This window comes from Balaenoptera acutorostrata, chromosome 18 (genome assembly GCF_949987535.1).
Source record: "Balaenoptera acutorostrata chromosome 18, mBalAcu1.1, whole genome shotgun sequence".
In the NCBI taxonomy this organism is placed as follows: Eukaryota; Metazoa; Chordata; class Mammalia; order Artiodactyla; family Balaenopteridae; genus Balaenoptera; species Balaenoptera acutorostrata.
In genome coordinates this window covers 27,508,607-27,530,890 of record NC_080081.1, presented here as the reverse complement: position 1 = coordinate 27,530,890, position 22,284 = coordinate 27,508,607, and positions in this window count along the sequence as shown.

Here is a 22,284-nt window from a genome sequence, read left to right as displayed (position 1 = left end):
ATTGCTAGTGTCTATGGTACTGGACAGTGCAGCTTTAAAACTTTGGAGGGTGCCTCATGTAGGCATTTAATTGTACCTGATGTCTGTTGTTTCAGTGTTATTGGTCGTTTTCCTTTGCTCAGGCTCTGCCCCCCATAAGAGTGGGCTTGAATTTCAAAAGCCCTAATTAAGGTTCTACATCATTACTTTTGTAATGGACAGTTTTGTCCTAAGGCTACTAAGGAAATGAGAACAAAATGTAGAGGTGAACCTTCTTCAAAAGACTGTTTATTCCTTCCCTCTCTTCCATTAGCTATAGTAGTATTAGCCATAAGAGAGGGAAGGAGAGGATAGGGTATACATAGTTTTCTTCTGATTCTTGGCTTGAAGACAAGACAAAGACATCTCCACAATAAATATTTGTTTTTTAAAAAGCAATGGCATGAAATTATATGACAGAGTCCCCGGAGAAGCTTTCTAGGGATCATGTGCATATTACCATTGTAAATACCTACTTCTCATGGAATACCAAAGTGAAGTTTGTGAATCTGCTTTGCTCTCTCTTGGGACGGTTTTCTCGAGCTCTTTTTCCTTACAGTAGCTAGGGAGATATCATATGTAGCATAAAAGATGATCCCCAGGAATCTTGGCTCTCAGTCTAAGCTGTCAGACTCACTTAGGTTATGGTTTTTGTTCTCCAGCGTTCATTCCTTCAACAAATACATACTGAGAGCCTACTGTGTGGCTATGAACTGCTCCAGGCCCTGGAGATACAGATGTAAACAAGACAGGCAAGGTCTTTGCCTTCATGGAACTTGTATTCTAGCCAGTCTATTAGGCCCCCCAGGGATCTTTTTGTTTTCTGGGTCTCCCTACCTTAGTATATTTTTTTTAATGTTTTTTGTTATGGAAAAATTTTAATGTATCCAAAAGCAGAAAAAAGTATAATCTTTCCTGTCATCCAGTTTTAACAGTAATCAACTCCTGGTCAATTTTATTTCATTGACACTCCATCTTCTCTCCTTAGCCCATTTTAAATTATTTTGACAGATTATCACTCATTTCACTGAGAGATGATTTTAATAATATTACATATTTGATTCCTCAGGAAACTGAGATTTACACCTATCATCATCTGTGGCGGTTTATGTAGGAGACTTTGTAAATGTGTGTGTATGTATGAATATGTAATATATGTATATATGCAACATATAGATATATGCATATATATCTTCAACCTCCATCCACTCATTTTTTTAATAACTATTTGTTTTTGGCTGCATTGGGTCTTCGTTGCTGCACGTGGGCTTTCTCTAGTTGCGGCGAGCGGGGGCTACTCTTCGTTGTGGGGCGCGGGCTTCTCATTACGGTGGCTTCTCTTGTGGAGCACGGGCTCTAGGCATGCAGGCTTCAGTAGCTGTGGCACGTGGGCTCGGTAGTTGTGGCTCGGGGGCTCTAGAGCGCAGGCTCAGTAGTTGTGGTGCGTGGGCTTAGTTGCTCCGCGGCATGTGGGATCTTCCAGGACCAGGGCTCGAACCTGTGTCCCCTGCATTGACAGGCAGAGTCTTAACCACTGTGCCACCAGGGAAGCCCCATTATTATCTACTGAGTCTTCCGCTTAAGTACACCTAGAATCTACTCAGTGTCATTCAACCTAGACCATACACTGCAGCAAAGAAATCCATAAAATCCCATTCTAATCATATCACTACTTAAAACCCTTTATTGACTCCCCATTTCTCAGGCTGAAGAACAAATTTATTAACAAAAATACCTAACTGAAATTTAGTGTGTTTCATGATATTAAGCACTGTGCTAAGCGCTTTATATTTATTATGTTAATCATCACAGCTTAGCGTTTTCATTTTGCTGCTGAGGAAATTAAGGCTTTGAGTTGCCAAGTCATATACAGTGAGTGCCCAAGCATGGCAGAGATTGAACCCAGGTCAGTAGCACAACAAAGACCACATCTTTTAACTACATCTTTACTAGGTCTTTCATTAACTCGTGCTTGCCTAGTTCTCCAGCTTTATCTCTTACTTCATTACCTTTCACACTCTACAATGCTGCCACACTACAGTATTTGTAGTTCCCTAAAGAAACAGTAGTGCATAATGCAATAGACAAACTGATACATGCTGAAGCGCCAAAGCAGGAACATGAGTATATTTTTCAGAGAATTCAAGATTTCTTTTAAAGTATTAAACTACACATGATGAGAAAAACCAGAAGGACTTTCCTACATGTATTTTATTTCATTTTATTTATTTATTTATTTTTAAAACATCGTTATTGGAGTATAATTGCTTTACAATGGTGTGTTAGTTTCTGCTTTATAACAAAGTGAATCAGCTATACATATACATATGTTCCCATATCTCTTCCCTCTTGTGTCTCCTTCCCTCCCACCCTCCTTACCCACCCCTCTAGGTGGACACAAAGCACCGAGCTGATCTCCCTGTGCTATGTGGCTGCTTCCCACTAGCTATCTATTTTACATTTGGGAGTGTATATATGTCCATGCCACTCCCTCACTTCGTCCCAGCTTACCCTTACCCCTCCGCGTGTCCTCAAGTCCATTCTCTACGTCTGTATCTTTATTCCTGTCCTACCCCTAGGTTTTTCAGAACCATTTTTTTTTTTTAGATTCCATATATATGTGTTAGCATATGGTATTTGCTTTTTTCTTTCTGACTTACTTCACTCTGTATGACAGACTCTAGGTCCATCCACCTCACTACAAATAACTCAATTTCGTTTCTTTTTATGGCTGAGTAATATTCCATTGTATATATGTGCCACATCTTCTTTATCCATTCATCTGTCAGTGGACACTTAGGTTGCTTCCATGTCCTGGCTATTGTAAATAGTGCTGCAATGAACGTTGGGGTGCATGTAGCTTTTTAAATTTGGTTTTCTCAGGGTATATGCCCAGGAGTGGGATTGCTAGGTTGTATGGTAGGTCTATTTTTAGTTTTTTAAGGAACCTCCATACTGCTCTCCATAGTGGCTGTATCAATTTACATTCCACCAACAGTGCAAGAGGGTTCCCTTTTCTCCACACCCTCTCCAGCATTTATTGTTTGTAGATTTTTTGATGATGGCCATTCTGACCAGTGTGAGGGGATACCTCATTGTAGTTTTGATTTGCATTTCTCTAATGATTAATGACGTTGAGCATTCTTTCATGTGTTTGTTGGAAATCTGTATATCTTCTTTGGAGAAATGTCTATGTAGGTCTGCCCATTTTTGGATTGGGTTGTTTGTTTTTTTGATATTGAGCTGCATGAGCTACTTGCAAATTTTGGAGATTAATCCTTTGTCAGTTGCTTTGTTTGCAAATATTATCTCCCATTCTGAGGGTTGTCTTTTAGTCTTGTTTATGGTTTCCTTTGCTGTGCAAAAGCTTTGAAGTTTCACTAGGTCCCATTTGTTTATTTTTGTTTTTATTTCCATTTCTCTAGGAGGTGGGTCAAAAAGGATCTTGCTATGATTTATGTCATAGAGGGTTCCGCCTGTGTTTTCCTCTAAGAGTTTTATAGTGTCTGGACTTACATTTCGGTCTTTAATCCATTTTGAGTTTATTTTTGTGTATGGTGTTAGGGAGTGTTCTAATTTCATTCTTTTACATATAGCTGTCCAGTTTTCCCAGCACCACTTATTGAAGAGGCTGTCTTTTCTCCATTGTATATTCTTGCCTCCTTTATCAAAGATAAGGTGACCATATGTGCATGGATTTATCTCTGGGCTTTCTATCCTGTTCCATGGATCTATATTTCTGTTTTTGTGCCAGTACCATACTGTCTTGATTACTGTAGCGTCATAGTATTGAAGTCCGGGAGCCTGATTCCTCCAGCTCTGTTTTTCTTTCTCAAGATTGCTTTGGCTATTCGGGGTCTTTTGTGTTTGCATACAAATTGTGAAATTTTTTGTTCTAGTTCTGTGAAAAATGCCATTGGTAGTTTGATAGGGATTGCACTGATTCTGTAGATTGCTTGGGGTAGTATAGTCATTTTCACAATGTTGATTCTTCCAATCCAAGAACATGGTATATCTCTCCATCTGTTTGTATCATCTTTAATTTCTTTCATCAGTGTCTTATAGTTTTCTGCATACAGGTCTTTTGTCTCCTTAGGTAGGTTTATTCCTAGGTATTTTATTCTTTCTGTTGCAATGGTAAATGGGAGTGTTTCCTTAATTTCTGTGTCAGATTTTTCATCATTAGTGTATAGGAATGCAAGAGATTTCTGTGCATTAATTTTGTATCCTGCTACTTTACCAAATTCATTGATTAACTGTAGTAGTTTTCTGGTAGCATCTTTAGGATTCTGTATGTATAGTATAATGTCATCTGCAAACAGTGACAGCTTTACTTTTTCTTTTCCAATTTGGATACCTTTTATTTCTTTTTCTTCTCTGATTGCTGTGACTAAAACTTCCAAAACTATGTTGAATAATAGTGGTGAGAGTGGACAACCTCGTCTTGTTCCTGATCTTAGTGGAAATGGTTTCAGGTTTTCACCATTGAGAATGATGTTGGCTGTGGGTTTGTCATATATGGCCTTTATTATGTTGAGGTAGGTTCCCTCTACACCTATTTTCTGGAGGGTTTTTATCATAAATGCGTGTTGAATTTTGTCGAAAGTTTTTTCTGCATCTATTGAGATGATCATATGGTTTTTCTCCTTCAATTTGTTAATATGGTTTATCACATTGATTGATTTGCATATATTGAAGAATCCTTGCATTTCTGGGATAAACCCCACTTGATCATGGTGTATGATCCTTTTAATATGCTGTTGGATTCTGTTTGCTAGTGTTTTGTTGAGGATTTTTGCATCTATGTTCATCACTGATATTGGCCTGTAGTTTTCTTTATTTGTGACATCACTGTCTGGTTTTGGTATCAGGGTGATGGTGGCCTCATAGAATGAGTTTGGGAGTGTTCCTCCCTCTGCTATATTTTGGAAGAGTTTGAGAAGGATAGGTGTTAGCTCTTCTCTAAATGTTTGATAGAATTCGCCTGTGAAGCCATCTGGTCCTGGACTTTTGTTTGTTGGAAGATTTTTAATCACAGTGATTTCCTCTTTGATTTCTTCAGTGATCTCCTGGTTATTAAGTAGTGTATTGTTTAGCCTCCATGTGTTTGTATTTTTTACAGATTTTTTCCTGTAATTGATATCTAGTCTCATAGCGTTGTGGTCGGAAAAGATACTTGATATGATTTCAATTTTCTTAAATTTAGCAAGGCTTGATTTGTGACCCAAGATATGATCTATTCTGGAGAATGTTCCATGGGCACTTGAGAAGAAAGTGTATTCTGTTGTTTTTGGATGGAATGTCCTATAAATATCAATTAAATCCATCTTGTTTAATGTATCATTTAAAGCTGTGTTTCCTTATTTATTTTCATTTTGGATGATCTGTCCATTGGTGAAAGTGGGGTGTTAAAGTCCCCTACTATGATTGTGTTACTGTCAACTTGCCCTTTTATGGCTGTTAGCATTTGCCTTATGTATTGAGCTGCTCCTCTGTTGGGTGCATAAATATTTACAATTGTTATATCTTCTTCTTGGATTGATCCCTTGATCATTATGTGGTGTCCTTCTTTGTCTCTTGTAATAGTCTTTGTTTTAAAGTCTATTTTGTCTGATATGAGAATTGCTACTCCAGCTTTCTTGTGATTTCCATTTGCATGGAATATCTTTTTCCATCCCCTCACTTTCAGTCTGTATGTGTCCCTAGGTCTGAAGTGGGTCTCTTGTAGACAGCATATATAAGGGTCTTGTTTTTGTATCCATTCAGCCAGTCTGTGTCTTTTTGGCTGGAGCATTTAATCCTTTTACATTTAAGGTGGTTATCAATATATATGTTCCTATTACCATTTTCTTAATTGTTTTGGGTTTATTATTGTAGGTCTTTTCCTTCTCTTGTGTTTCCTGCCTAGAGAAGTTCCTTTAGCATTTGTTGTAAAGCTGGTTTGGTGGTGCTGAATTCTCTTAGCTTTTGCTTGTCTGTAAAGATTTTAATTTTTCCATCGAATCTGAATGAGATCCTTGCTGGGTAGGGTAATCTTGGTTGTAGTTTCTTCCCTTTCATCACTTTAAATATGTCCTGCCACTCCCTTCTGGCTTGCAGAGTTTCTGCTGAAAGATCAGCTGTTAACATTATGGGGATTCCCTTGTATGTTATTTGTTGCTTTTCCCTTGCTGCTGTTAATATTTTTTCTTTGTATTTAATTTTTGATAGGTTGATTAATATGTGTCTTGGCATGCTTCTCCTTGGATTTATCCTGTATGGAACTCTCTGCGTTTCCTGGACTTGATTGACTATTTCCTTTCCCTTGTTAGGGAAGTTTTCAACTATAATCTCTTCAAATATTTTCTCAGTCCCTTTCTTTTTCTCTTCTTCTTCTGGGGCCCCTATAATTCGAATGTTGGTGCATTTAATGTTGTTCCAGAGGTCTCTGAGACTGTCCTTAATTCTTTTCATTCTTTTTTCTTTATTCTGCTCTGTGGTAGTCATTTCCACTGTTTTATCTTCCAGGTCACATATCCGTTCTTCTGCCTCAGTTATTCTGCTTTTGATTCCTTCTAGAGAATTTTTAATTTCATTTATTGTGTTGTTCATCATTGTTTGCTCTTTAGTTCTTCTAGGTCCTTGTTAAACGTTTCTTGTATTTTCTCCATTCTATTTCCAAGATTTGGGATCATCTTTACTATCATTACTCTGAATTCTTTTTCAGGTAGACTGCCTATTTCCTCTTCATCTGTTTGGTCTGGTGGGTTTTTACCTTGCTCCTTCATCTGTTGCATATTTCTCTGTCTTCCCATTTTGCTTAACTTACTGAGTTTGGGGTCTCCTCTTCGCTGGCTGCAGGTTCATAGTTCCCGTTGTTTTTGGTGTCTACCCCCAGTGGCTAAGGTTGGTTCAGTGGGTTGGGTAGCCTTCCTGGTGGAGGGGACTGGTGCCTGTGTTCTGGTGGATGAGGCTGGATCTTGTCTATCTCGTGGGCAGGGCTGCGTCCGTTGGTGTGTTTTGAGGTGTCTGTGAACTTAGTATGATCTTAGGCAGCCTCTCTGCTAATAGGTGGGGTTGAGTTCCTGTCTTGCTAGTTGTTTGGCATAGGGCGTCCAGCAGTGTAGCTTGCTGGTCGTCGAGTGGAGCTGGGTCTTAGCGTTGAGATGGAGATCTCTGGGAGAGCTTTCGCAGTTTGATATTACACGGAGCCAGGAGGTCTTTGGTGAACCAGTGTTCTGAACTTAGCTCTCCCACCTCAGAGGCACAGGCCTGACACCCGGCCGGAGCACCAAGACCCTGTCAGCCACAAGGCTCTGATATTATAAGTGCCAGAAGCCTCTTACCAGCTGTCTCAGCCACAGAGTATCCTCTTACTGACATTCTCTGCGCCTTTGTAGGAGCCGCGACCCCCCGCCTGGCTGCGTGCTCTTCCGGCTCTGCACCGACCCTCCTTCCTCCAAGTGCCTGGAGGTGGCACGCTGGGCCTTGTGTGCCTTTTTCCCAGCATGTGTTTTATAATTAGCATTAATTTTTATTTTGAATTTCAAATGGAAAAACATAGCAATATTTTTGATGCATGGGGCCTATAAAGTCCTTAATCTATTCCTAGCTGTCCTTTATTCTATTCCAAGCATGCTGTCCTTTATTCTGTTCTTTGCACAAGGAGCCCTTGCTGTTTAGAATGTTTACCATGCCCAACCCTATTCTTTACCTAACTCCTAATCACCCTTCAGGATTTATCCTAAAAATCACTTCCTCCAGAAGGACTTCCCTGACTAAGCCAAGTGTTCACAGTGCTTACCTTGCTTATAATTATATCACACTGTATTGTTAATATTTGTCTATTACCACATTAATAGATTAGGTTCCTTGAAGGCAAAAGCTTTTTTCCATTCACGGTTTTATTCCCAGTGTCCAACATACAATAGGTAGTATTTTTTTTTTTTCAAACAAAGGTTTATTAGCTTGCTGCAGCAAGGAGGTGCACACATAATGGAGAGTTCAACATTTTAACAGGTGGAAGTTAAGGAAGATTGCCTACAGAGTTTGCAGGACTGTAGTTAGTCATTGGATGGCCTTGGCAGAGATAGGTCAGAATTCGTAAACTAGGAAGTTGTTGGAACAATCAGGGGTCTTATCTTTAGAAGACATGCCTTTGTGTGGAGTTATTGTTAGGTTAGTTTGTCTGTTGTCTTATTTAGAACACCATGAGGTGTTGTTAAGTGTCTGAACTTAGTTTGTCTTGTATATCATGGTTTTGTACAGTTTTTCTATTTTGTGACTCATTATATAGTTTTGCAAGTTGTGGTTTCTGTTTCAATTTTCAGTTCCCCCCTCACATCCTAGTTGCCAGCTGAACTGGTTTTCCCTTTATCAGAAGAATAATGACAAACTTCCTGTCCTCAAGGAGTTCCCAGTCTAGGCTATTACAATATAATCTGATATGTGCTGTAATAGATATATGAGTAAGGCGTTACAGAGTTCAGGAAAAATAACTAACTTTTTTTTTAAACTACCATTTTGTTGAAATCCTGCCATATGCAAAGCTCTATATACAATTATGTACTAGGCAAGTTACATATATTATTTTATTTAATCCTCAACAATCCTATGAAATTGGTGCTATTTTTCTTATCCTCATTTTAAAGTCAAGAAATTGAGATACAGAAAGGTTAAATAAACCGTTGAAGGTAACCCAGCTAAGAAGTGATAGATTGAGGACTTTATTAGACAAACATTTGGTGGGTACTATTCTAGGTGCTTTATCTCATCTCCAAAATAGACTTTTGAAGTAACCACCATTCTTTATCTTATGTAACTATTGAGGAAACTGAGACATGGGGACATAAAGTAACTCATCTAAGATCACAGAGCTCATGACCACGTTGTAGAGGCAGGATTCAGACCCAGGCAGCCTGGCTTTGTGGTCCATGCACATCATCACCTTTTCTGATGCTTCTCTTGAGCCCTGTTATTGGGCTCTTACATCTTTGTTCTTAACCGCTGTGCCATTGTGCCTCCCTGGCAGAGAAGAAGCTTTACAGAAGGGTTGAGTGGGCTGGTGTGGTGGATAAGTAGGATATTTCTGAATGGGTGAGGTTTGAGGAACTCTGAATGCATAGGATGGGGAGTGGTGACAGCTGATAGACTTGTGTATTGGGACCAGATTTGGACTTCACAGTCACCCCTCACATTTGACTAAAAGGATGCTCCTCTTCTCAGTACCACTGTTGGCTCTGAAAAACAGTTCTGGTCACAATGCATCCCCAAAGGAAAGAGATACGTCATTACCAAAGGTACTCATGCTGGAGGCAGTTACAAAAGAGAAGGTCCAGAAGTGGGTTAAGCAAAGAGACCTTTAGGGGAAAAGTGCTGCTTAGAGATATTCTTATGTCACCGCTTTCAATCAATCCAGATTCTTGAATAGTAGCTTTTATTTATGGAGTTCTGGGAGCTCCAGAACGCATTTACTCTTTACGTCAATCCCATAAGGTAGGTATCGTTCATGACCCAACTGTATAGATGAGAGAACTGAGGCTCAGAGGACTCAGGAGTTTGGGCAGGTCACACAGTCGGAGCTGGTAGAGCCAAGATTTCAACCTGGTTTGTCCGATTCCAGAGCCTGTTCTGCCATACAGCCCCAAGAAGTCTGTGTTCTTTTAGCTTGTGAAAGTGCAGAATATTCCAAACACAGCAGGCAGTCAAATGCCATGGAGAGCCAGTAGTCAGGAGAGGGAAGAGCAGTGCTGGGACCAAGAGGAGGGGACTTGTTGGACCTTAATCCACACGCATTCTGTATCAGACCCACCCCTCTTTGCATACATCATTGGGATTTACTGGTATCGATTAAATAGTGTCCAGTAAAATAGTAACCCAGTGTTACTCCTTGGACAGCAAGAAATAGTCCAAAAAACTAAGACATAAAATTCTGATCCCCCTTGGGCAATGGAGCTTCCCTCAGATTTTCTGGGACATAGGCTCATTAGACAATTAGCAGATGTGTTAGTGTTGACCTTTCTGTTACCAACCTAGTGATTTTCTTATTTGACTAATGACAGGTAGCCTCATTAGGAGCTGTGGGCACAGAGAAATCTTCGTTGTCTCTGGACAAGTGATGATCTTTGTTAATTCTGGGTATGGCATTCTACTTCTTCACAGCGTCAGGGAAAAGGTAATGGCAGCAGCTAGTGAGCCCTAACTGTACATTCTGGAGATGAAGGAAATTATTTATTGTTATTTTTTTCTGTAGAGTATGCTTGTGGATTAATTGTATTAACTGGTTAACTTAACCTAAGATTGACTTGTTCCTTTGGCCCTGTGTTTGTCCCTACCAGGGGCAATGGTAGGCGTGTGGCCAATGAGAGCCTAAGCTGTAGTTAGGCCAGCAGGGTCTGAATCCTGATGCCTTGATTTATCTTGGACAAGTTATTTAAACTTCCTGCACATTAATTTTTTCATTTCTAAAATGGGAATAAGACGATAATACTTTTTCAAAAATTGTCATTTATCATTGGTGGGGGGGGGGCTGTTCTGTATAGTAATTGTGATGGTATTGTGCTCATGATGGTAACTGACACTTGTCTATCTCTCAGGGTACCAGAAAGTGAAACATTAGTCACAAGAGAGATTGTTTGTTTTTTTTTTAATGGCCTTTCTTTGATATTTGTCATTCTCCCAGAGAAAGGGGAAAAAATAAAATGAACTGGTTTAAAAAAGAATTAACAAAGGTTTTTGGGGTTTGTCTTGTATTTTAAGGAGCTAGAAAGTCAAAGGAGTTTAAAGGCTATCTCTACTCATATTTTCAAGCCCATGGTAAATTACTACAGTAATGGCCCTGCAATTTGTTCACACTTTCCATATCCACTTTCACAGTTTCCTCCCACAGCAATTTTGGACTTGGCCATGTGATTTGCTTTGACTAAATGAGATTAAAGCAAATATGCTGAGATAAATGTGATACAAGTCAACAACTTGAAAAGTACTTGCACATCCTTTTGAACCCTGAGAACCCCAGACCACCATGTGAAGAAGTCCCAACTAGATCCAGGCTGCAAACCACCAGACGTGTGAGAAAGACCATCCTAAACCACTCAGCTTCTGCCCAGCCAGCCCAAACTATAATGTCCCAGCAACTCACAGAGTGATGAGAAATAATAAATGCTTTTAAGCCATTAATTTGAGGTGGTTAGTTATGTAGTGAACACTAACTGACACAAAGCCCAACAAACACATGCTGAGGCTTGTGGTCTCTATCAACATGTATTTTTCTTATGACACAGCTCTAACTTTCATTCTATCATTCATTCAGCCAATATTCGTAGCTGATTTACTTTTATAAAAGGAGATTCATGTTTTGAATGAAATTAAGGTAACTTATGGCATCAAAGAGTGCTGAACAGCAAGACTCCTAGGCAACAGGAACCAGCACACCTCTAAGAATCAGAGCAGCCAATGTTTGTTCCTTCATGGACTTTTTCTATAGAGTGCTCCTGCATTCCAATGACACAATAGCAACCACCTACCCTGGGCTTCTCTGTTCAAGATACAAATGATCAGGATAGAGAAGCTAACCGATTGAGCTTGAGTCTATGCCTATCTCTTCACCAAGGAAGAGGGATTTACTACCAGCGTAAATTGGAGGACAGGGCATGTAATCACAGATAACACTTTAACAGGAATCAAATTCTGATTCTTTTTCTTCAATAATTATCTTATTTGCATGTAATTTTCCAGAAGATGGATATTAAGTTAATTTGGGAACTGTATGTCCAAAAGGCAAATTCAAATCACAAGTAAAACACACAAGCACCCGTATAGCCCAAACAAAACCAGTGGAAATTATCATTGTGAAAGACTTACCGGGAACTGAAGAAACAATAATGATCTATGAGAGCTGCTTAGCTGAGAGGTTCTGGATCAGGGTCTCCCATGAAGTTGCAGTAAAGATGTCTGCTGGGGCCACAGTCTTTGAAGCCTTGCCTGGGGCTAGAGAATCTTCTGCCAAAATAGCTGTTGGCAGGAGTCCTTAGTTCCACACCACGTGGGCCTCTTCATGAGGATGTTTGTTTGTGCCTCATGACATTGCAGCTGGCATCCCCCAAAGCAAGCAAACCAAGAGAGAGCAACTAGGAAACCACAATATCTTTTATGAATTAGCCTTGGAAGTCTAATACTTTCACTTTCACCACATTTTATTCATTAGAGTCAAGTACAGCCCACGTTCAAGGGGGAAGGAATTAGTACTCGCCTTTAGAAATGAGATGTATGAAAGAATTTGCGGACGTATTTTAAAGCCATGGCACTACCCTTGAGGCTGGGTGAATACCACATCAGTGATTCCTTCAGCAGCCTCGGCAGAGAATTGGCTGTTTGCCTGCCTATACTACCTTTGGGGATAGAGACTTTAATGATATGTTGGTCAATGTTTATCAACTGCCTTTCTAGAAATCAAAATGTATAGATACATATGTATGTATATAAGTTGTACTGATATAAAAGGTGTGTAGCACACAATTTACAAATAATGAAATATACAATACTCTTTATTATAAATTCCATACAACAAATTGGTTCTCACAAAACGTTTTAGTTGATTTTTGCCAAGTGCTTATACGTGTAACATTTTCTGCATCACTTTCTTACATCTAGACTATCAACAAAACAATAAATCAAGCCCAGCTCTGTAGCACTTGCCATTTCCAAATGCTCCCACCATAGCCAATTTCAAGTTACTAACATGATATCACTGAATGCAGAGTTGGAAAGAAATTTGCAGTAACACACCATTATACAGTATTTTCACTCTACAGATACAATAGATGTAAATAACCTGAGTAGCATAAATAATAGTAAAGTAGAATAATTAGGAAATGAGTTTTGAGTACTTTTTTGCCTTTTTAATAGAATTAATGTTATTTTAAGTTTAGATAATTTCATTTTCAATAGAAGCTGTTTTTAACAACTAGCTTGCAAAATTCTTGAAAAATTAACAATCATGTTTCATAAGCTGCTAACAGCTGACTCCAGCACACCATTGACTAGAAACACCTTTATCTTCCACCACATGGGGAATTCCCAATATTTCAACAATCGGAACTGAACCCATGAACCAACCAACAAAAACAACATCTTATGTAAGAAGCATGAGTAGTTTGAAAGACGAATGTCAGTAGAACAAACAACTGGAAAATACAACTGATAAAACAGAAAGATGAAAACCTGAATTGCTTTTTTAAGGCATCCTTAAAGAAATTTAAGTAAAACAGAAAATAATTAAATAATTTAGTAGATAAATAGAAGGATAAGATGGTCACCACTGAGACACTAATCAATGATCTGGAATATAGAAATAAAAAGAGAAGAGAAGTGGCTAGTAGTTTTGCACCGCACATCATAATCATAGATTATGCTATCATGACAAAGAACAAAACAATATTTACAGTTACTCTAAATTGTCATGTTAATCATTGTTTAACTATGCAAATATTTTATATTCCTTCTAACTTCAAAATATGCATATGATATTTTAAATCAATTAAATGTTAATATACTAACCCAACAGGTAGGTTTTATGATTACTGTAGCTTGAAAGCCATAATAAATTTAAAAACTAAAATTCTCCTTTACGTATTGTGATGTATGTAGAATTCATTCCTGTACAACCCAATTATGTGGTACCATATTTAAGGATGTATTAAAGGCACATACTGAATAACGTTTTAAGATTTGTATTGAAATGCTCATTTTACTTGGCAATATTAGTGACATATTAGCAGAACTTAACATTTATAAAATTTTGGAAAACACAGTTTAGAATTACTCTCTTAAATACTGGCAAATGAATTAATGGCATTAATCATGTGCAAGTTTGTTTCTAAATAAAACCAAAATTTACTCTGATATGCTACTACAGAGCCAGCAGAGGGAGCTCAAACATTTTTGTTTTGCTTTTTAACTAAAGAAACTTATTTTCTCTTTTAAAAGCTGCTGGATTCTGAAAAATGATGTAGTTATTATTTAAATAATATAAATGTATTACTAAAAAGAATATCCTATTTCTTGTTAAAATAATAAATATATTCCCGAACAAAAAAAGATATCATTATCATTTATTTTACTTAGAAATGGCAGGCAATTAAAATTAATTCTGTCCATTTATTTTTCCAATAGCCTTTACTTAAAAAAATTTTTTTTCTTACCAAGATTTATGGTTCTGGTAAGGTAGACTGAACTAAAATGCAAACCTTCCAGTTGCAAATATAAAATATGATAGGTAAAATATGAAACATTTTATTTTTAATTTTTTTTCTCTATTTTTCTTGACCAATATGGATAGAAGCTTATCAATTGTATTTTTTTTTTAATTTCACAGTTTTGATTTAATCTTTTCTAAATATGGCGCTAGATAAATACGGAACAAGATAACAAGAGTTCCCAGCAAAGGAGCCAGGTTGGTATTAGCACTATCCCCTTTTGGCCACCTCCCCAATCTTTTGGGGTTTATTCTTTGAAATATGACACATTTTAAATGTAATTCTTGCATATGTAATAAAACATAATATAAACATGTTTCCCTCAGCTCAATGCTCAGCCCCTCCACATTCACGGATAAACATTCATTATTAATTTCTTATGTATCCTTCCAGAATTTCTTTATGAATATACAGATATATATGTGTCTCATTCTAATCTATTTTTTTTCTTATGCAAAAAGCACCATATCATACGCCCTATTCTGTATCTTGCTTTTATTATTAATATATCTTGGAAATCTTTCCATATATCTATTGTAGAAAACTTACTCCTTTTTTTCTTCGACATTTGTATAGTGGATAGCAAGTGCATTTTAAGAATATATCACAATTTATTTACCTGTCCCCAGTTGATAAACTTTTGAGTTGTTTTCAGTCTTTTTCTATTGCAAATAATTCTTCAATAATAATCTTGTATACATGTGCCATGTTATACATGTGAAAATTATGTCTGAAGGATAAAGTCCCAAACGTGGGATTGCTAGGTAAAAGGACATGTGAGTGTGTAATATTGATGGATATTGACATCATGAAGGTTATACCAATTTATATTCCCTCAGGAGCAATGGAGCCATTTTGTTATAGTATTGCCAACTGAGTGTTACCAAGCTTTTGAATTTTGCCAATCTAATAGATGAAAAATGTATCTAGTTGCAGATGTATTGTACATTTCTCTTATTATGAGTGAGCTATCACTGTCGGAGTTATTTGTATTTCCTTTCCATGAACTTAGTGTTCATAATCCTTTGCTCGTTTTCTTTTGAGTTGTCAGTCCTTTTCTTATTAATTTTGTAGGCTATCTCTCTTTATTAGGGAAATTAACCCTTTGTGATGTGTGTCACCACTTTGTTGTCTTTGGACTTATAGTATTTATTTGGCATGCAGAAAGATACAAACTTCCAGTTATAAAGTAAATAAGTCATGCGGATGTAATGTATAGATGTAATACTGTATTACATGTTTGGGAGTTGCTAAGAAAGTGCATGGTAAAAGTTCTCATCACAAGAAAAAATAACTTTTGTAACTGTGTATGGTGATGGATGTCAGCTAGACTAATTGTGGTGATCATTTCACAATACAAAGATTGAATCACCTGAAACTAATATAATGTATGTCAATTTCGTCAATTTAAAAAAAAAAAGATCAGTTGACTATATTTATGTGGGTCTATTTCTGAGCTCTCTGTTCTGTTCCACTGATCTGTTTGTCTAGTCTTTTACCAATACCACACTGTCTGTTTTTTTTTTTTTTTTTAGTTTACCATTTACTCTTTTTTGTTGTTGTTGTTGCACTGGCGGCATGCAGGATCTTAGTTCCCCGACCAGGGATTGAACCCCCAGAGTCTTAACCACTGGACCACCAGGGAAGTCCCTACTCGTTTATCTTTTATTTATTTATTTTATTGGCCACGAGGCATGTGGGATCTTAGTTCCGTGACCAGGGATCGAACCCGAGCCCCCTGCAGTGGAAGTGCAGAGTCCTAACCACTGGACCGCCAGGGAAGTCCCAATACCACACTGTCTTGATTACTGTAATTTTATAGTAAGTCTCGAAGCATATCAGGTAGTGTCAGTTCTCCAACTTTGTTCATTTTTTTTCAGTGTTGAGTTGGTTATTTTGGGGCTTATTCTATATAAACGTTAGAATCACAAAATAACTTGCTGGGATTTTGATTGGGATTGCACTGAATCTATAGATGAAAGTGGGAAGAACTGACATTTTGATTATGTTGAGTTTTCCTACTCATGAATATTGAATACCTCTCTATTCATGTTGTTCTTCTTTATGTCTTTCCTCAGAGTTTGGAGTTTTCCTTATATAGCTCTTGTACATATTTCGTTAGATTTATACATAAGTATTTCATTAAGGGTGATGCTAATGTAAATGATAATGTGTTTTTAATTTCAAATTCCACTTGTTCATTGCCAGTATATAGGCAATTGACTTTTGTATATTAACTTTGTATCCTGCAACCTTGATATAATAGCTTATTAATTCCAGGTTTTTTTGTTGTTGTTGATTTGTTTGGGTTTTCTACATGGACAATCATGTCATCTGCAAGCAACAACAGTTTTATTTCTTCCTTTCCAATCTGTATAACTTTTATTTCCTTTTCTTGTCTTACTACATTAGCTAGGATTTCCCGTATGATGTTGAAAAGCAGTGGTGAGGAGGGATATCCTTGCCTGGTATCTGATGTAATCAGGAAAGCTTTAAGTTTCTCACCATATTAGCTGTAGGTTCTTTATCTAAAGTTCCTTATCAAGTTGAAGAATTTTCTCTCTATTCCTAGTTTTCTAATAGTGGTGTTTGCTTGTTTGTTTGTTTTTTAATATGTAGTTAACATAGCTGGACTCACACTCCAAAATCTGTCTTCCCTATAAGGGGCAGCAGCTAAATTTCTGTTCAAATCTTTTGGCCTTATCTGGGCCCCTTTAATCTGTCATGTGCAAGTAGAGTTCAGGTTTCAACTAAGATCTGAGCAGAGAATTTGGAACTCTCCCTTTCTGGATCTCTCCTTAAAGAGATTTTTTTCTCTTTCTTTCCAGCTGCAGTGATCACCCTAAACTTGGTGCTTTGTTTCTTGTTTCTTTAAGCCAGTATGACTGTGGGTTTCCATCCAAGTTTTAGCTCTTTCACTGGAGACTGCCTGTTAAAAATCACGTGATAAAATAACCTGTTACCACCTCCTTCAAGTTCTGACTTCTCTCCAGCTTCTACCTGATTTTTGTCACTCTCCAGCTCATTTAGGTCATTGTTTTTTAAGCAGTTTTTAAAATCATGATGTATATTTGAATGATAACGTTGATGCTAGTGCAGAGAATTGGGCTTAGTGAACAAAAGATTGGATGCAGGAAGCCCCAAGTAACAGACTGATGATGTCCTGAAATGGGACAATAATCATAAGAATGGAGAAGGCCAAAAAAGTGAGAACATCTACAAGCTCATATTGGCGAGCTTTGTGACTCTGAACTACCACATTTGACCCATCTAAAATTTTCTTCGTTGTATAGAAAGGATCAGAAAAGAGGTTGAAGAATTAGCAGCCAGTATTATTAATTGCTTGTCACCTAAAATTCATAAATGATGCAAAAATAAAGAGAATTACCTGTAACTTTAAGCAAAAATACTCTTGTCTCATTTCTCTTCATTTCACAGAAAATAAATTCAAGCATCTCCTGAAATACCACTGATGTTCAATTGCAGAGTTGTATTATATCAAGTAGGAATTTTGTCAGCTACTGGCAATAAAAACCTGACTACAATGGCTTAAATACCTAAGAGTTTATTCTTTTACATGTAAGAAACACAAAAGTGGGCTATCCACACTGGTACGAAGTTCTACAACGACAACAGAAATCCTTTCTTAATACATGGTTTCCATCCTCCAGGGCACAAGATGGCCACTAGAATTGCAACTGTCATATGTTATTTCAGGAAGGAATAAGTAGAAGGGCGAGGAGCAGAAAAACTCATCCAAGCTTTCTGTTAATAAGAGTCTTCTAATAAATCCCAGCCTATGACTTCTGCCTATATCTCTTTGACCAGTTACATGGTCATTCCTACCTATAAAGGAGGCTGGGAAGTACTTTTTTTTAAAGCTAGGACAATTGGTACCCTGAATAAAATTGAGATTATGTTACTAAGGATAAAGAGGAAAGTGGATATTGAATAAGCAACCAGCTGTCTCTGCCACATGTACAAAATAATTTTGTTGGAGCTCTCTCAACCAACTTAAGGCAAAAAAAAAAAAAAAATGCATTGACCCAGATTAGCAAACTGTTATCTCTGTACAGGCATACCCAATCTAGGTATTCAAATGATCTTTGGGAAATTTTACTTCCTTTTACCTCTCACCTTTGCTTTTATCTGGATTGGAAACAGGCTTAGATGTGCTCTCCCCTCATAATGACAAGATAGCTACTAGAAAGACTAAGCTTACATTTTCTCAGTTAAGCAATCCCAGATGAAGGAGATCACCTGTTTCTTAATAATTTTAGAATGAGTCATAAGAGGGACTCATGGTCCTTGGTATCACTTGCCTATTCCTACAATCATTGTAGACAGGGCAAGTGCTCTCTGATTGGCCAGATCTGCATCAAGGACCCCATCCTCCTGGGTCAGTCCCAACTAAACCATATGAACTGAGTTGAAGGAGGCATGTTTCCCTAAATTAAACTCAATTCCAGCGAAAAGGTGATTGGGTACCACGCAAGCAAATACAGCAGACCTTGTGCAGAGGGCAAAAACCTTGAAGGGAAAAAATTAATTTATGCACTTCCAGTCTAGAAATGAAAAGACAAAATAGGCAAAACAATGGTAATCTATAAATCCCTTGCATAACTCCTATTGTCTTCAATAATATTCAATAATACAATGTCTATAGGATGAAAGTTTACCACAAGCCAAGGCTGGTAATATTTTGAGCATTATGAAAAGCTTTTATACTTCTAAAGCGACTATGAAAATACCAAGGAGAAGATTTTCATAAGTATGCTATTTATAGGAATATTTAATTGTGGTAACTCCCTTACTACCTAAATCATGGAGATTCAAAGTGATGTACAATCATAAATTAATCCTTTCAAAACTCCATAATGAAAAAGATTATGAGGAGAATAAGGCACAAAGGAATGATGGGTTTTTTCCCAAGTTCACGAATTGAATCAGCAGCCAGCCAAAGCTGCTGACTCGCAAAATATATGACTCCACATTTCCACACCTTATTTTAGTTTATCACAGCTATTGGTCTTTAGGGGCATTTGTTGGTAAGTGACTGGCAGAAAATGAAAATGGCCATATGTTTGCAGCTTAGCGTCATCTGCCCTAGGGAAATAATAAAAGAGGAGAGCACGTATACTCAAATGAAAAAAGCAAATAGGGCACAGTGAAAAATCTATGGAGAAAATTTGCCAGTAGCTAAAAATAACTGAGTGGAGTATAAATTGGGGTATCAGAACTCTCAGTATTTGGTATGACAGTGAGTACACTTAGAAAGGTTCTTTATTTTGTTTTCTTTTAACATCATACTTATAGAAAAGTTTCAAAAATAGTACAGAGAATTCTGGAATACACGCCACCCAGATTCCTCAAATGTTAACTTTTATTGTACTCACAACCTTCTTCATTCTCTCTCTCTCTCTCATGTGTGTGCACGTGTGCATCCAAGCATGCTTGCACATACCCACACCCATACCCCTAACACACAGACCTCTGAATCCTTTAAGAGTAAGTTTCAGATACAATGCTTCTTTCCTGCTATATACTTCAATGTGTATTTCCTAAAACCAAGAACATCTTATATAGCCACAGTACAATTTTCAAAATTAGGAAATTAATACTGATATAACACTATTATTTACTATACAGCCCTTATTCAGATTTCACTAATTGTCCAGTAATGTCAATTATAGCAAAAGAAATTTAAGATCATGCATCCCATTCAGTTGTCATATCTTTTTACTTTCCTTCAGCGTGGAAGTCCCGAGATGTTCTTTGTATTTTATGAAGCAGATATTTTTGAAGAGTACAGGACAAGGATTTTGTAGAGTGTCCTTCAAATTAGGGTTTGTCTGATGTTTTCTCATGATTAGATTCAAGTTATGCACTTTTGGTAGGAATATCATAGAAATGAGGCTGTGCTCCTCTTGGTGCACCACATTAGGAGGCATGTGCTGTTTATTTGTCCCATTATGGTTGAAGTTAACATTGATCATTTGGCTAAGGTGGTATCTGTCATGTTTCTCCACTGTAGCATTATTATGTTATCTCTTATAATTAATAAATGCTTTATGGAAACATACTCTGAGATTATGTAACTACCTTAATACTCCTCAAAAATTTACACACCAGTGTCAGCATCTATTGATGATTACTGCCTGAATTAATTAGAATGAATATCTTTTCATTAAACCTGTTTCTAAAATGTATACCAGTCATGCCACACTGTGTTAACATAGTCACAGGACTTTCATTATAGGTGAATTCTTATAATCTAAAAAAACACTATAATCAATGAGGAGGAGGTGAGATACAATTTCAGTACACCTAATAATGATCTAAGGACCATCAATAACCATGAGTGATCTTATTAGGGGGACGAAAATGTTCTAAAACTGACTCAATAAAGCTACTAATTGCATGACTGAATTATACACCTGAAATGAGGAATTTTATGGTATGTGAAATATATCTCATTAAAGGTAAAAAAATAGGAAGAAATATGAGTTAAGGAAATAATAAAAATGATTTAAATCAGAACACAGAAGCAAAGGCCAGTGAGAGCAACCCTTCAGTGTCATGATTTGCATAAATAACAACTTGCACCTAAATCAAAGGTTCTTAACCTTCTTTTATAACATGGACCCCTTTGGCAGTCTGATAAAGCCTATGGATTCCTACTGATAATAATGTTTTTAAATTCAAATGTAGTCAGCACTTCTTATATAGTTTGCATTTTTAAATTGTAAAATCCATTCCCCCTTTAATCTGATATGTTACTCCGTGTCTAACTAGGCATGAATAAGTGCCAGTGTGTAGCCAAGTAGGACCATTAAAGCTGCCCTGATGTTAAGAACCTAGATGAGCATAAGAGCAATTCAAGGGACAACAGGGTTTGAAAATAAATGTAGATTGATTGATTTTCATCTTTGTGGTTATGTGGACATTTGTATTAGTACTAAATAAGTTATACATGTTAAAAATTTATTGCTGTTCTATATGAGATAGAGATACTCATCATGTTGTCCCTAGCACCGGCTGGCTTGTTATTTTTCAATAAATATTTTTTTAATTAAATGAAAATAAATGTTTTAAATATATAGGGTTACAAAGAAAATCATTGAAAAAATGTTGAAAATTTTTTCAATATTTAAAAGTTTCAATATTTCAAAATATTGAAAAATTTTTAATATTATTTTTGTACTATAAAAATATATGAGCTTTAAAAAATACACTAAATAACAATAGATTTTAAATATAGGCAACTCAAATTGAAATTTTATTCTTTACAACTCTTAGTGTGAAGGCTGTTGTGACTTAACATGAATAAGAATGATAAACTTTCTTTGACAGAGCAATATACATGTCGTATGACATCCAGTTGACTTCCACTTTTTGTTTTTTGGCTTCAAGTGCTGACAATCCAGATTCTCAAAAACATATTATCCTAAATTTAATTAAAGTTTCCATAGCTTGCTTAACAAGGAATGGACAGATTCTCTCAAGGAATATCAAAAATCTCTAAAGCTATTTGAGTTAAATTTCTATTATGAGGTTATATAGCTTCACCATATGGAGGCCCAGAGTTGCTCTGCATTTGGCCAGCTCCACTGCAAGGGTGTCTGTAGACAGGGAGGCTGAGAGCTAACACTGCAGTACTTTTGAGGGAGTGATGAGCGGAAGTGGTATTTTGAGATATATTCAACAACTTCACTGTGATGTGAAAGTCTCTGTGATTCCTATTGGTTTATAAGGTCACAGAGACTAAGATTTTTGCCAACATTCATACTTGGAGGACTTTCTAAATTTCAGTTAAATATTGCTGAAAATAAAGATGTAAATGTTTTTACCCATCAAGTTCAACTACCCACTGAATTCTATCCATGGACAGTTTGGGCACCCAAGGATTCCAGGTTAAGAACTCCTGATATAAACAGATACAGTAAATGGAATTATAATCCTCACATTTTGACTGTTTGGTACAGTTACATAACTCCTAAAGACAGCATAAATATATCTATAAAGCCAAGAT